General features: G+C 34.1%; 1 long non-coding RNA gene across 14 annotated transcripts in view; it reads right to left on the bottom strand.

Moving 5' to 3' along the window:
* The window catches only part of LOC137243816 (uncharacterized), a 119,365-nt gene that overhangs the window by 78,851 nt on the left and 26,188 nt on the right, over positions 1-14,326 (bottom strand). For 6 of the 14 annotated variants that reach the window (XR_010950637.1, XR_010950639.1, XR_010950629.1 and 3 more), the window contains exon 4: positions 8,613-8,837. The exons of the other annotated variants lie outside the window; for them this stretch is intronic. This is a non-coding gene — a long non-coding RNA (uncharacterized lncRNA). The remainder of the gene's footprint in view (positions 1-8,612; positions 8,838-14,326) is intronic. 14 annotated transcript variants of the gene reach the window in all.

Here is a 14,326-nt window from a genome sequence, read left to right on the forward strand (position 1 = left end):
CAAAACAAAATACTGACAAGGTATAGGAAAACGGTGGTAATGACTATATAAGTGTATGGTAATGAGTCTGCCGAATCTGGAGTGATTAGGAAGTAAGCCTTAGGGATTATAAGAGAATTACGGAGTAGGGTGTACTTTTGGAAATATCAAATTAACTAGAATTGGAGCACATATTTACTTAACCATCAATATGCTTCTTCTATAATATTAATCTTTACTACGCCACCAGCGTTATAGAGAAATCGTTACCTATATTTTAGTACATACATATATATATATTTTTTCCCCAAACCAGAAGAAGGAGTAAACAATAAAAAGAGTAAAAAAAAACCACATACATAACAGCTGTAGTATATCACAGAGCATAGCGAGCAACAGCTAAGAGTGCATTAATTTTTTTTCTCCCGCTAGCTGAAGTAAATACGTGTATTATATATAACACGTGGATAGAAGTCTTTGAAGTGATAGCTAGATGACGCAACTAAGATCAAATTAATATTATTTTTAGAAAGTAGGAACCTTCGAACGTCAGCTGTAAAAATTTCATGTCATTTCGTTATTATCTTTACAAGTTATAATGCAGCCCCACGCACGCACACACACAATAATAAAAAAACTATTTTTCTTTTTATTTCATTAGTTTTTATTTAAAACCACTTTTATTTCTATTTTTTTTTTTTTTTTCAATTTAAATAAACTTGCAATATTTTATTTTTACTTTACAATTTAATTGGAGCAATTTTGTTAAAGCAATTTCATGTTAATTTGATCTGATTTAAATCGAATTGCTGCCCCATCCAACATTTTCTCCAGATCTGGGCTCAAGCGACTATTATCAATTCAAAAATCTCAAAAGTGAGTTCCATGAAAAAAAAAAAAATTGGGTGAGATGAAAAGGTGTATTGAAAAAGTATTGAAATATTGGAGAAGCGTTGGACTGCTGTAGGCCACGATTGCTAAGTCATGATCTAAGAAGATTGCTGCGCTGCCTCTGCCGGCGTTGTCTCTGCCTCTCTTCCAGCGTTCTGTCGTTCTTGTCGTCATCGTCGTCATAATGTTTTATTATTTTTACCACGCATAGTTCACCTGATATGCAACTTTTGATTCGAAAATTTGTATAAAAAGGGAATACATTTTAATATGAGATCAAATGTATTCTGATAGCGAATCAGACAAGTGTTCGTATAATTATTAACCGGAATATAGTGAAAAAAGTGAAGATGAATCAGAAAAGTTACTATTCGGGAGCCAGTAATTGTAGACGATATTACTCCTGTACAATCGGGCAACGAAAGCGAAGATGTGATGTTAGAGGGACAGAGGATTTCAAAAAATCAAGAACAGAATCAATTTCCGACTACTCTACTGGTGCAAATAGCAGTAACGAAGGAGAAAAAACGCAAGAGGAAACCGGAAGACAATCAGGAACCTACGAACAAAGAGAAGAAAATAGACATAGAGGAGGAGATACGAAAAGCATCAACTTTGAAGGAAGATTCGATGAATATTTCGCTTCTATCGGTTCTATTGGTAATGTGGACCAAAGAATTTCTACTGGATATCACTATGACATTGGCGATTTTGATCTCACTCTCCTTGAAGGAGAAGCAATACGAAGCGAAGAGGTTCCTTCATACACTAATGGAATCATTTACATTTGTGCCGAAAACGTTGTTAGTTGTTGTGGTGTGATGTTAATGTTATTGCTTTTGGCGCAGTTGCTTTGGAGACCTCAAATAAGTCGCAAAGGCAAACACAAACCTTTCAGTTTTATAGCATCTTTAATTAAATTGAGGACACTCGAAGCTGTTTGTTTGCTAAGTCGAAAGCGGTCGCCGAAATCTTTTTCATCGTATGGTTGAAAATATTGTGGACGCTCACGAATTATTTTTATTCTCCTTAACACAACAATATTTATTACTTCCTCATATTCCGAGTCACTGTTTTCATCGCTACTCCAATCAAATCCCTATTTTAATAAATTTGTTTAAATTGTCTCAATTAGATCTTCCAAATTGTATTTTGCAACATATAATCAGCTGTTCATAAAGATAAGAACAACTTAAGTTGTCAAAGTTGGAGACTTAAGTTCAACTTCAGCTAACGAAACTGTTGGCGAAACGCAAAATCTTAAACTAAACTTAAGTTCGACTTAAAAATGCATTGTAAAACCGGCCATTAGAACCAGAGCTGTTAGATATTGCTATGTCAGTACTGTAGTGTAAACAGCCAACAATTTCAATGCCAATTAATGTGCTACTCTGTAACAAAAACAGTCTAAATTTTAATCAACACAAAACGGGCCATTTAATAATTGTTGCTGAAAGCGCAATTCACACGATTTAATACAGATGTGTGTCATGCGGGGTCCCGGGGGAGGAACTGGGGAACCCTCCCTAGAGCTTTGTAACACGTATTTTCATTATTTTCGACTGTGAAGAATTATGAGACATATTTCGAATTAAAAAATATTTTAATTTCTCTTAAAAATCTTAAAATATTAATTTATTCAAAAGTCATCAGCGTTCGTCAGCTAAATCATTTTTGTTTAAACATTTCTTTACAATTTGCTGTCATATAACATTTCAAAAGTAGTAGGATAATAAACCTTCATTCACGTAACCCGAACTTCCATGACGGAAAGCTTAGTTTGACGATGTTATATAATCCGGTGGTAATAACTATTTAAGTTTAAAATTTTCAATGACTATCGAAATATAAATCTACCTATATTTGACTAGATCAGTGACGGTATTAAATAACCTATTATAAATAGTAGTATTATTTAAATCCAATTTCTCAACAATTCAGTCTAAGCATCGGACTTCGAAAAGACATGGATTTATAACAGGCTAAGAACTGTTATTGCGGCAGCATACCTACATTCAGTTGTTTTTGCTATTACAAAAACACTAAATAGTGGGATCAGTAATATATATATATAAAACTATTTTGAGGTTTTTAAAAGGTAATAAAATTTGCTATAAACTGGAAACATACATAATGGTTCGTACGATAAAATCAATCAAATTACAAAAATTGGAGAAGGTGAATCAACAGATTACAGTGAAAAAATTCGAACATGAAGGAAAAATTAAAACTTCATTGGAAACCGAAGGTCCATTATCGAGCAGTTCGGACAGCGAAGGAGAAGAAGTGCAGGAAATTCCAATGAATCAGGAACATTTGCAGCCAATATTAGTGTCGGAAGCTCAGGTATTGGAAATGAATCCTTTGGATCCATTTGTTATCCATGATTGTACCTACCACAACTACTCATGCAGATGTTCAACAGTTGAGCGATTTAAATGCAATGAAGAAGTTGGAAGAAGATTTTCTAGAAGAACTGTTGCCAGTGTCGAATATTCCATCGAACATTGGGTCAATCTCGCAATCTATTGCGAGAGGGACAACAGACAAATTTGTTTCATGGACCTCGCCGGGATAAACTGGATTCCATGCAATCAAATTAGATGTGTACATTTTCACCAAAATTGCCAAAGTGGAAAAGAAAAATTGGTGGAAAGAACCCGACATTCGGTCGACTTTCTTAACGAGTTCCCCTCTCGATCCGAATTATATAGCGATACAGAAAATACTAAAAAATGTAGCGACAAACATAATAAAGATCGAGGGTATAAAGATGGGAAAGCCGAAAAACTTTTGATATGGCTCAAAAAATACCCAGTAACACCGATATCGCAAATATTTAGAACATTATTATGGTTAAATTCAAAATGGAAATTTTTTAATCGAATGAGTCCTTTAATGTTGAATATAATGAAAATACGTGGAGCTTTTTATAATGATTTAAGTGTTGAAGAATTATACACTAACTTTAGTAATGTTGATCCTCAACATTTAATTTTTAATGCTTCACATTGTAATATAAAAGATTACTATTATAATTTAGAATATTCAATACATATGTTAAAAAAATTAATTAGATATCAATTTCATAATAATGAAGAATTAATTAAATCATTTTATCAAAATTTATTTAATGTAATAGATAAGAAAGTTCCAAAAAAAAAAATTGTATTTTTATTTTATCTCCTCCAAATTCAGAATAAATATTGTACATTATTGTATCAATTATGGCCAAATGGGCAATTTTAATAGATATTGTACATTTCCTTTAAGGAATGTGTAGACAAGAGCAATTTTCAGTTTGTTTATGTTTATCTGTGCGTTTGCGAATTTTTTTGTACGTTTATATGTTTTTTTTTTTTTTAATTTTGAATGTTTAACGGTCTGTCCGTGGCATCCGGTTCGACCGGATGTCGTTTTATTTCGAAGTATAAGCGTTTTGAGTCGGCTCTGCGCTTTTGACAGTTTGTTTAAATAGGCATGATATGACTTTTTTCTGTTTATGGCGCAAGACAGCGAGGTTGGCAAGAACCCCGCCCAGCCGACATGACTAGCCACAGAGCACCACTAGATCATGCCGACCGCCTTCCTTGCTGCTCCATTGTAGATGTGTTACCATAACAGACAGTTTGTTATGGTCCCCTTGTGAGGATTCACACTTTGTTGGCTAGTGATAGGTGAAAAGGTCAGGATTCACCCTCATTCATGTCTGCCTGGGGTAATTAAAACGATTTTCATCAGCTGCCTTGGTTTTCTTTCATTGTGCTGGCATAGAGATTGTCAAACGGAATTGGCAAGCGCAAAATGTAACCAACACATTGACAACTAAATACGGCGTGGTGGTAAATTTTCTTAGAAAATTGCCCTAATCGCATTTAAAATTACTTCTAGTAATAAATCCATCTAACTTAGCGCATAATGCTCCCACGACACAAGAGTTGCAAATGGTATGATTCCTTCTATATTCGCCTAACATCAGCACAAAGATTCTGACAGTCTGAACACGGCATGTGTAATGCTGTAGAAATGAGCTAACCATAAAACTGAACCATACGATAATAGCAGCCACAGTTAGATAACTGCGTTTTTCCATAACTATGATTGAATAGAAAATTTTTTGCGAAAATGCCATGACGGCGTGGTGGGCCATTTTACAAATTAAAGCTTAGGAAAAGAGTTCTAGAACGTACGTTCTTTTGGCGACGAGGATATTCTGGATTAAAAGAAAAAACGGTGGTAATGAATAATTAAAGCAAGAATTTCTAACACAGACTTAAAAAATATTTAGCCAAAAACTAGGCCATTATTTTGTGTATCTATATTTTGGATATGCTGAATACAAAATTAGCGATATCAGCTGTTTCAGTTATTCCGATATACCGAATATTGCTGTGTGGGGATGTTTTTAAACTTTCCCTAAATTTTTGTTTTTTTCTTTCAGCTTTAAAATAATTAGATATGATTTTTTTTTTTTTTGAATATAGCATAAGCTGTCACATATCTTAAGGACGAACACATTCGACATTTGGGTCGATTTGGCGCCACTTTGAAACAACGCACGTTAAAAGTTTCCCTGGCACAATGAACACAAAAGAAAGTAAAATTTTGATTTTTTGTCATGATGAAAAATTATAATCATCTATTTTTATAACATGAATACAAAATTCTGTTTTGAATTGAGTTGATTGCCTATGGAAAATCGAAGACTTCAGGAAATAAAGAAAATTTCAAGAACAAATTAACAACGTAATTATTAAATTCTTTTGTGTTGATTTGACTTTGCCGTTCGTTACGTTGTCTATGGATTAAGAACATAGCAACTAAAACATGTGTGTTCTTAGTGAGTTGGATGACGTAACGTAAGCGCCCAAATGACGCAAAAGGCGAATGTGTTTTTGTTGGTCGAGTACGAGAAAAATTACGTTCTAAGCCTAATATGAATGCAGGTTTGTGAGTAAGGCACATTCTGTAGTGGGAACGACTGCGTCAATTATCTAAATATGGTGACTAGAGTGACTGTAATGAGAATGCCTGTGTTAACTAGATTCTTGTGATGATTACAATAAGTGTGTACCAAAAAAAGCATCTAGTCTTGTGGAATTTATAATAAATTTTTTTACGATTTCTTAGACAAAATGTTATGAATCAAAGTTCAGCAAAAATAGGTCTTTGTATAAGGACACATTTTCCGCTGATTTTTGTGCATTTATCTGAACTACTTAAAATTTTCTTTTATTTTTATTTTCAGAACAAAAAAGGCATACATTTTCCAAAAATAAATATGGAATTAAATACGGCGTGGTGGTAAATTTTCTTAGAAAATTGCCCCATCGCATTTAAAATTACTTCTAGTAATAAATCCATCTAACTTAGCGCATAATGCTTCCACGACACAAGAGTTGCAAATGGTATGCTTCCTCTACATTCGCCTAACATCAGCACAAAGGTTCTGACAGTCTGAACACGGCATGTGTAACGCTGTAGAAATGAGCTAACCATAAAACTGAACCATACGATAATAGTAGCCACAGTTAGAAAACTGCGTTTTTCCATCACTATGATGGAAAAGAAAATTTTTTGCAAAAAATGCCATGACGGTGTGGTGCGCCATTTCGCAAAATCAAAAAGTAACTTGCACGCGTCGTGGTAGGTGTTTCAATCGGAAAAATTTGTAAAGCAAAAGGAAACTTTATTGTGAAATTATTGAGTTAACTCTTTGCAAGCTCGTTTACTTGACGCGAACTTAACCTAATTGATGACGATAATTACAAATTAAATCTTAGGAAAAAAGTTGTAGAACGTATGTTCTTTTGGCGACGAGGATATTCTGGATTAAAAGAAAAAACGGTGGTAATGAATAATTAAAGCAAGAATTTCTAACAGACTGAAAAAATATTTAGCAACCAATAGAACCAAAAACTAGGCCATTACTCTGTTTATCTATATTTTGGATATGCTGAATACAAAATCGGTTCAAAGAGCAAACTTAGCGATATCAGCTGTTTCAGTTATTCCGATATACCGAATATTGCTGTGTGCGGATATTTTTTAAACGTTCTCTAAATTTGTTTTTTTTTTTTCTTTCGGCTTTAAAACAAAAAAAAATGTGAGATGATTTTTTTCAATATAGCATAAGCTGTCACATATCTTAAGGACAAAACACATTCGACATTTGCGTTGATTTGGCGTCACTTTGAAATAATGCACGTTGAAAGTTTCCCTGGCACAATGAACACAAAAGAATGGCCAATTTTGATTTTTTGTCATGATATAAAATTAAAAACATCTATTTTTAAAACATGAATACAAAATTCTGTTTTGAATTGAATTGATTGCCGATGGAAAATCGAAGATTTTTCAGGAAATAAAGAAAATTTCAAGAACTAATTAACAACGCCATCAGAACGTAAGTTATAAAATTTTTATTGTGTGGATTTGACTTTGCTGTTGCGTTGCCTATGGATTAAGAACATAGCAACTAAAATATGTATGTTCTTAGTCAGTTGATGACGCAACGTAAGCGCCAAAATGACGCAAAAGGCGAATGTGTTAGGGCCTTTAGGTCGATTATAAGTCTCTTAGTTAAAACGTATCCAAAACAATAAATAAAATATACAAAAAGTTAATAAATTCACCAACTTAAATATTTTTAGGTTATGGATATGGCGAAAAACCAAAAACCCATTGATTGGCTATAGTTTGGTTATGGCTTTAGCTATGGTAATGGTGCCAATTAATCGATTGCATTGATTTCCATAGAGATGGTTCGATCAGCTGTTTTATCTGGTTATGGATAAGTCACCACTAATTGGCCATTAAGGCTCAATTATCTAAATATGGTAACTAGAGTGACTGTCATGAGAATGCCTGTGTTAATCAGATTCTTGTGGTGATTACAATAAGTGTGTACCAAAAAAGAAACGGTGCTAATGACTATCCAAGTAGAATATTTAATATTCTCTTAAAGTGATATAGAAAGCGAAATAAATATTTGCATTTTCGATTCCTGTAAATAGCTTCGCATATAAATCGTTGAAGAACTACATCAGTGGTTAGCTGAAATATTATGCTATTTCAATTAATGAAAATTTTATAAAATTATAAGAAAAACTTCAGCAAGTTTCTAAAACAAAAAATAAAAATACTCTAGCGCTATATGTGTGTGCGTGTGTGATTTTATTAAGTTTTTGAAATATAACGTCTGTATAGCGCAGTACGCCTTATGTTTGCTAAACATATTTTAATATTGCTCACCACTATCATCACGATCTTTGGACAATTGTATTGCACACGTACACACTTAAAAAGTTATTTATTTGCTTGGTCTTCAAATCTTTACAGTTTTATTAATTTCAATTTTTTTTTTGATCAGAAAGTCAGTTATAGTTTAAATTTTAGCACGTAAGCACAAACTTTGTATAAGAACGTGGCACAAAAACCGCGAAGTATCTGCCGTTCAACGACGTTAAACGTTACAAGTTTAAAAGCTAAACAAAAAGTTCAAGACCGTTTTTGTCAAGCTTTTGATTTTGTTTGAAAGGATATAGTAGTATAAGATTTGAATTATAATATATGTGAACCGGCCTATGAAAAGGTGGCTTATGACTCAAAAAAGAAATTGCTAGAAACAGCTGTTAACAGCTGTTTTTTTTTTTTTGAGTCATAAGCCAGCTTTTCATAGACCGGGTCACATATTGTAAAAATTTATAATGCAGTAATGTTAAAAGAATTTAGTTATTCACCTTGCTGTATAGTTCACCATAGTTCATGTTATCATTAAATAATTAATTTCGCTATTCTTTCATTCTACTCTTAGGGCCGTTTCCATAAAAGCCGGTAAGGGGTATATCTAATCAATGATTGCTTAACCGCTGATACTCTGAAATGAGAATTTCGTTTTCACCAAGGCCTGGTTAAGTTATTGCCGATTACACCGCTCATTGTGAATAAATAAAGATAAAGTTGCACTGTGAATAGACAAAACAGCTGATTTTTGTTTTGCTTACATCCAAGCAAATAATATTTTTTAGTGAATAAAAAGTAATTTAAAGTTTAAAAAATGTAAAATAAGGAATGGAAATCAAAGGAAGTAAAAATAAGACCCGTCTTCCTAATTTTACATCAGCAGAGGAGACACTCCTAATATCTTTGGCTGAGCAGCACGCTTCAATATTGGAGAATAAAAAAATCGACGCGGTCTTTTGCGAACAGAAAACGAAAGTATGGGAGCAAATAGATCGCGCTTTTGAGGCCCGTAACCGGAGCTACGTGGACCCAAATACGGAAAGAGCAGCGGCCTTCTTGGGCCAGACGGCAACTGGCTTTCCAAAAAGTTACGATAGCGATGGTAAGACGTTGTATATTTCTGATAAACCAAAATGTATCTAATAATGTTACTATTTTTTCAGTTATAACATATGAAATAGAGACGATTGAAAAGCCGGGAGCGGACGAAACTTCCTCAGAAATTTTGGAGGAGTCCATGAGGAGCATCGAGGATCCTATAATTGAGGCAGTTGAGGCCTCAGAAAATGCAGTAGAGTATATTTATCATTTTTTTCTTTAATAAATTTATAATTTTGTAGACCACTACAGCCGATTGGAGTTCGTGGAATCCGACACAGCTCAGCGCGGCGAAACTAGCGGTGCATAAGGACGGAAAAAAGACCTCAATTGACCGCCAACAAGAATTTTGGGAGGAGAATAAGAGGGCGGCCGAAAGGCATCAGTGGGCAAAGGAGAAACATATGCTTGGAAATGAGAATACTTTAATGTAATGTAAATGTGAAAGCGTTATATGTAATTGAGAATAGTCAATTGTAAATGCGAAAGCATCACTTCGATATGAGAATAGTCACTTGTAAATAACAGTCAATTGTAAATGCGACATCGTCATTTGTAATTGAGAATATTGAGATGTAAATAAGAATAGTGAATTGTAAATTCGAAAGCGTCATTTGGAAATGAGATTAGTCAATTGTAAATGCGAAAGCGTCACATGGAAATGAGAACAGTCACTTGCAAATGAGAAAGCGTCATTTGAAAATTCGAAAGCGTCAATTGTAATTGAGAATAGTCACTTTTAAATGAGAATAGTCAATTGTAAATGCGAAATCGTCATATGTAAATGAGAATAGTCACTTGTAAATTAGAAAGTATCAAATGAAAATGCGAAAGCATCATTTGTAATTGAGAATACGTAGTCAATTATAAATAAGAAAGTATCACTTAAAAATGCGAAATGAGAATGGTCAATTTTAAATGCGAAAGCGTTATATAGAAATGAGAAAAGTGAGTAAATTTTGAATGAGAAAGCATTAAGTGAAAATGCCAAAGTTATTAAGAATAAAAATTGTCAATTGAAAATGCGAAGCTCGTTTTATTCAGTACTTTAAACATTGAATTTAAATAAACGTGTAATAAATAGTATATCAAGCAATGGCAATAATTACAAATTGGTATGGGTTCAATGCACTGCCCATGAAAGAGATGCCCACATGGTAATAGGCGAACAACGGACTTCCTTTGCATTTTATTTACGCAGACAGCACAATTGTCTTTAAACTCCATTTTGGTAGCGCTCGAAAAGTTCGGTTATAAGTTTTTATTTGGTCAGTTACCGATAGACTTATAAATAGATTCAAACATGTATTTATAACTTACTTGCTGCATACACTTTCTAATCGTAAAGTGGTTTATGTAAAAGTATAATATAAAGTGGTTTTTGTAAAAGTATAAATAAGGAGTCCGAAGTCCGAGGGACACAATGTGAATAATAAACAAAGCCTTATTAATACCTAGTGTTATTTTAGTGAAGTAAGTAGGTAGTGGTTAAATACCATCCCAAAAGCTAACCACGGTTTTAAGTTATTTAAGCAATTAGTTTGGATCTGCTTTCTAATTTGCAACTCATTATTCTTATTTCCATGTGGCGCTTTCGCATTTTCAAGTGATACCTTCTTATTAATAGCTGAGTACGTATTCTCAATTACAAATGACGCTTTCGCATTTTCATTTGATGCTTTCTCATTTACAAGTGACTATTCTCATTTCCATATGACGCTTTCGCATTTACAACTGTCGCTTTCTAATTTTCAAATGACGCCTTCTCATTTACAAGTGACTATTCGCATTTCCAAATGACGCTTTCGCATTTACAATTCACTATTCTCATTTAAAACCGACTGTTCTCATTTACAAGTGACTATTCGCATTTCTATGTGACGCTTTGGCATTTACAATTCACTTTTCTCATTTACAACTGCCTATTCTCAATTACCATTGACGCTTTCGAAATTTCATTTAAAGTTTTCTCATTTACAAGTGACTATTCTCATATCGAAGTGACGCTTTCGCATTTACAATTGACTATTCTAATTTCCATATGACGCTTTCGTATTTATATCTGACGCTTTCCCATTTACAACTGGAAATGCCAATGCCAAACTAAAGGAGGAACTGGCAAAGCCTTGGAACAATCTTATTGAGATTCAGCGACGTATAGTTGAGGCGGACTTAAATGCCCTTAAAACCCTAACAAAAGCTTTTTTTACGTTTTTGCGGGAAATGAAACCAGAAATAAACATAATGGAATTTATAGGAAGGATATTGTGGCATTACCACAATACAAGGTATTTGTATTTATGTAAATGCCAGAATGAGTCTAGCTTGTAATACAGTTTATGTACAACCAAATGAATTTCACTTTGGACCACACGCAAATAACTCATAGCGGCATAGATAAGTAATATTGAACTCAGTGGGTCGTATCCGTTTACAGTTGTTTAACCCGTATGCGTCACACTGACCAGCTCACGTATCGATCAGCATGACTGATCGACAGCGTCGGTTTGTCAAAGTGACTGCCAAAATATTATTACATAGTTAGGTAATAAGAATATTTGCTGACTTGGTATATAGAAATTGGAATGAAGTTATTTTTAGTGTATAAGAATTGTATGTAAAAATTGTAATAGTATTGTAAGACATTTTTACTATAAAAGAGAAAGAATTTCATAATAAAATTCAATTAGATTTCTGCGCTGAACACAAACGCCCACTAAATATATTTGTTTCATTTCGTCGAATACTATAATATGGCGAAAACCAAAAAACCAATTGGTTAGCTATGGTAATGGTACCAATTAATCGATTACATTGATTTCCATAAGGTTGGTTCGATCAGCTGTTTTATCTGGTTATGGATAAGTCACCATTAATTGGCCCTTAAGGCCCATTCTGTAGTGGGAACGACTGCGTCAATTATCTAAATATGGTGACTAGAGTGACTATCATGAGAATGCCTGTGTTAATCAGATTCTTGTGGTGATTACAATAAGTGTGTACCAAAAAAGAAACGGTGGTAATGACTATTGTTTTGCTTACATCCAAGCAAATAATATATTTTAGTGGATAAAAAGGAATTTAAAGTTTAAAAAAAAATTTTAAAGAAGGAATGGAAATCAAAGGAAGTAAAAAAACGCCCCGTCTTCCCAATTTTACATCAGCAGAGGAGACACTCCTAATATCTTTGGCTGAGCAGCACGCTTCAATATTGGAGAATAAAAAAACCGACGCGGTCTTTTACGAACAGAAAATAGCGATGGTAAGACGTTGTATATTTCTGTTAAACAAAAACGATAATTACAAATTTGTATTAGAACGTGGCACAACAACCGCAAGGTATCTGCCGTTAAACGACAGAAGCTTTCTTTGTTACAATATCATTACAAGTTTATAACCTAAACAAAAAGTGCAAGACCGTTTTTGTTAAGCTTTTGATTTTGTTTGAAATGATATAGTAGCATAAGATTTGAATTATAATATATTATATAATAATGTTAAAAGAATATAGTTATTCACCAAGCTCAATCTGTTAGCACTAACTGTATAGTTCACCATAGTTCTATTGGAACGCTCCGGCAACTCATAAATCATGTTATTAATTTTGCTATTCTTTCATTCCACACTTATACTTCATTTCGTGGATACAAAAAGTTTGCAACTCATAATTTTTTCTATAAATATACGAATAATAAAACGAATTTTGCTTATATTAATAAACCAAAAAAAAAATCAAGTATAGTTTACTTTGTTTATTGAAATAAGAGAAGCTTCATTTGTTCCTGTGACTTTTTCACAACTGGATTTCAATTGTCGCTAACGAATTAGGGTGCCTCGCTTTTCGCTGGGGTCTTGGACAACGCTGATCACGAAAGTTCAATATCGCATTGAACAGATTTATAGCGGCATTTTTTTCTATATGGAGGTTATAGTTAACTTTGGTGTCTTCGTAGTGATTGCTCTAGTGTTAATCTTCTGATTACTCTATTGTAAAAGGGTTTGAGTGTCTATTGTCTCTGATAATATGGTTTAGTATTATGAACGGTGATAAGGACTATTTAAGAATTAAGTTTAAAAACGGGAATTGTGACTACGCTGCAAACTGTTAATTGAGGGCTGCAAGCAACATCAAATTAAATGAATGTTTTATGCATTTGACCACAAAATACTCAAATATTATATTATACAATATAATAAAAAAAAAAACTATTAGGTTACCTGAAACATACCATACATAAAAATTAGGCGACGAGGATACGAGATATTAGATAAACGGTGATAATGACTACCTAAGTGTTTCTCGAATAATGGGAAACCCTTTGCGGCCATAACCGCTTAAACGGTTGAGCGCCAATTATGTAAGTAAGTAAACAACGCTGTTGAATACGCGACCAATAGAAAATTCAAATTAGATTTTTCTCAAGATATTCAAGTAAAAATATCAGGCGATGACCCGGTTGGACCGAGGAAAACAAAGTTTATTTAATTTTTTGCCTTAATAGTTTTAAGTTCAAACTAGGAAAAAAAAAATAAAATTGTTGTACCGATAAGAAAACTCCCCGAAGGCCTTGGGCGTTGCTGAGGGCGAGGCTGGTCAGTATAGCGGCGGACGACAGCGCCTTGATTCCATACGAGCGCTACTAGACCCGTCGACACGTTAAGGTTCCTCCACATTTGAGGACCAAGCTGATTACACAGGCGAAGCATACAAGTTGACACAAGCTAATGCTTCTCAATAACTTTGTCCGGGCATGGTCAGCGAATATCCATTCTCACGCTGACAAGCCACAACGACAACGTAACATGAGCAGTTCTATGACACAACAATTTGCGCGCATGGCCTGTGTTAGCGAATATCCATTCACACGCTAGCAGGTGAAGCTAAACGCTGGCAGCAATTAAGAACGCAAGTAGACGTGTCGTCCAACCCCACGGAACTGGAGGCTGATCCATCGTCTGCTTACTCTGCAATGCTACTGCAGTTTCGAGCCAGGTTTACAGACGATAAGCAGGCTGGCACGCTCGGATCTCTGGTCCACGACTGTGTCGCTTTCGCTGCCTTCGACACTAAGGTGCAGGGTTTATTTAAGTAGGCACTTTAGAGTTTAAGTTA

This window comes from Eurosta solidaginis, chromosome 3 (assembly GCF_040869045.1).
Source record: "Eurosta solidaginis isolate ZX-2024a chromosome 3, ASM4086904v1, whole genome shotgun sequence".
In the NCBI taxonomy this organism is placed as follows: domain Eukaryota; kingdom Metazoa; phylum Arthropoda; class Insecta; order Diptera; family Tephritidae; genus Eurosta; species Eurosta solidaginis.